Source organism: Oncorhynchus masou, chromosome 6 (genome assembly GCF_036934945.1).
Source record: "Oncorhynchus masou masou isolate Uvic2021 chromosome 6, UVic_Omas_1.1, whole genome shotgun sequence".
Lineage (NCBI taxonomy): Eukaryota > Metazoa > Chordata > Actinopteri > Salmoniformes > Salmonidae > Oncorhynchus > Oncorhynchus masou.
Genome location: NC_088217.1, coordinates 77,253,738 through 77,256,237, shown reverse-complemented (window position 1 = coordinate 77,256,237; position 2,500 = coordinate 77,253,738). Strand labels below are relative to the sequence as shown.

The window sequence follows — 2,500 nt, the reverse complement described above, 5'->3', positions numbered from 1 at the left end:
TTGTAAACCAGACACTGTCTGAAGTTGTAAACCAGACACTGTCTGGAAGTTGTAAACCAGACACTGTCTGGAAGTTGTAAACCAGACACTGTCTGGAAGTTGTAAACCAGACACTGTCTGGAAGTTGTAAACCAGACACTGTCAGGTGTTGTAAACCAGACACTGTCTGGAAGTTGTAAACCAGACACTGTCTGGAAGTTGTAAACCAGACACGGTCTAGAAGTTGTAAACCAGACACTGTCTGGAAGTTGTAAACCAGACACTGTCTGGAAGTTGTAAACCAGACACTGTCTGGAAGTTGTAAACCAGACACTGTCTGGAAGTTGTAAACCAGACACTGTCAGGTGTTGTAAACCAGACACTGTCTGGAAGTTGTAAACCAGACACTGTCTAGATGTTGTAAACCAGACACTGTCTGGAAGTTGTAAACCAGACACTGTCTGGAAGTTGTAAACCAGACACTGTCTGGAAGTTGTAAACCAGACACTGTCTGGAAGTTGTAAACCAGACACTGTCTAGCAGTTGTAAACCAGACACTGTCTGGAAGTTGTAAACCAGACACTGTCTGGAAGTTGTAAACCAGACACTGTCTGGAAGTTGTAAACCAGACACTGTCTGGAAGTTGTAAAACAGACACTGTCTGGAAGTTGTAAACCAGACACTGTCTAGAAGTTGTAAACCAGACACTGTCTAGAAGTTGTAAACCAGACACTGTCTAGAAGTTGTAAACCAGACACTGTCTAGATGTTGTAAACCAGACACTGTCTAGAAGTTGTAAACCAGACACTGTCTAGAAGTTGTAAACCAGACACTGTCTAGAAGTTGTAAACCAGACACTGTCTGGAAGTTGTAAACCAGACACTGTCTGGAAGTTGTAAACCAGACACTGTCTGGAAGTTGTAAACCAGACACTGTCTGGAAGTTGTAAACCAGACACTGTCTGGAAGTTGTAAACCAGACACTGTCTGGAAGTTGTAAACCAGACACTGTCAGGTGTTGTAAACCAGACACTGTCTGGAAGTTGTAAACCAGACACTGTCTGGAAGTTGTCTGGAAGTTGTAAACCAGACACGGTCTAGAAGTTGTAAACCAGACACTGTCTGAAGTTGTAAACCAGACACTGTCTGGAAGTTGTAAACCAGACACTGTCTGGAAGTTGTAAACCAGACACTGTCTGGAAGTTGTAAACCAGACACTGTCAGGTGTTGTAAACCAGACACTGTCTGGAAGTTGTAAACCAGACACTGTCTAGATGTTGTAAACCAGACACTGTCTAGAAGTTGTAAACCAGACACTGTCTGAAAGTTGTAAACCAGACACTGTCAGGTGTTGTAAACCAGACACTGTCTGGAAGTTGTAAACCAGATACTGTCTGGAAGTTGTAAACCAGACACTGTCTGGAAGTTGTAAACCAGACACTGTCTGGAAGTTGTAAACCAGACACTGTCTGGAAGTTGTAAACCAGACACTGTCTGGAAGTTGTAAACCAGACACTGTCTGGAAGTTGTAAACCAGACACTGTCTGGAAGTTGTAAACCAGACACTGTCAGACAGTTGTAAACCAGACACTGTCTAGAAGTTGTAAACCAGACACTGTCTGGAAGTTGTAAACCAGACACTGTCTGGAAGTTGTAAACCAGACACTGTCAGGTGTTGTAAACCAGACACTGTCTAGATGTTGTAAACCAGACACTGTCTGGAAGTTGTAAACCAGACACTGTCTAGATGTTGTAAACCAGACACTGTCTAGATGTTGTAAACCAGACACTGTCTGGAAGTTGTAAACCAGACACTGTCTAGAAGTTGTAAACCAGTCACTGTCTAGAAGTTGTAAACCAGACACTGTCTAGAAGTTGTAAACCAGACACTGTCTAGAAGTTGTAAACCAGACACTGTCTAGATGTTGTAAACCAGACACTGTCTAGAAGTTGTAAACCAGACACTGTCTAGAAGTTGTAAACCAGACACTGTCTAGAAGTTGTAAACCAGACACTGTCTGGAAGTTGTAAACCAGACACTGTCTGGAAGTTGTAAACCAGACACTGTCTGGAAGTTGTAAACCAGACACTGTCTGGAAGTTGTAAACCAGACACTGTCAGGTGTTGTAAACCAGACACTGTCTGGAAGTTGTAAACCAGACACTGTCTGGAAGTTGTAAACCAGACACGGTCTAGAAGTTGTAAACCAGACACTGTCTGGAAGTTGTAAACCAGACACTGTCTGGAAGTTGTAAACCAGACACTGTCTGGAAGTTGTAAACCAGACACTGTCTGGAAGTTGTAAACCAGACACTGTCAGGTGTTGTAAACCAGACACTGTCTGGAAGTTGTAAACCAGACACTGTCTAGATGTTGTAAACCAGACACTGTCTAGAAGTTGTAAACCAGACACTGTCTGAAAGTTGTAAACCAGACACTGTCAGGTGTTGTAAACCAGACACTGTCTGGAAGTTGTAAACCAGATACTGTCTGGAAGTTGTAAACCAGACACTGTCTGGAAG

At 43.0% G+C, this 2,500-nt stretch overlaps 1 protein-coding gene across 2 annotated transcripts in view; it reads left to right on the top strand.

The window, feature by feature from the left end:
• LOC135542696 (serine/threonine-protein phosphatase 2A regulatory subunit B'' subunit alpha-like) overlaps positions 1–2,500 on the top strand; it is a 63,819-nt gene that overhangs the window by 47,013 nt on the left and 14,306 nt on the right. The gene's annotated exons all lie outside the window — the stretch shown is intronic.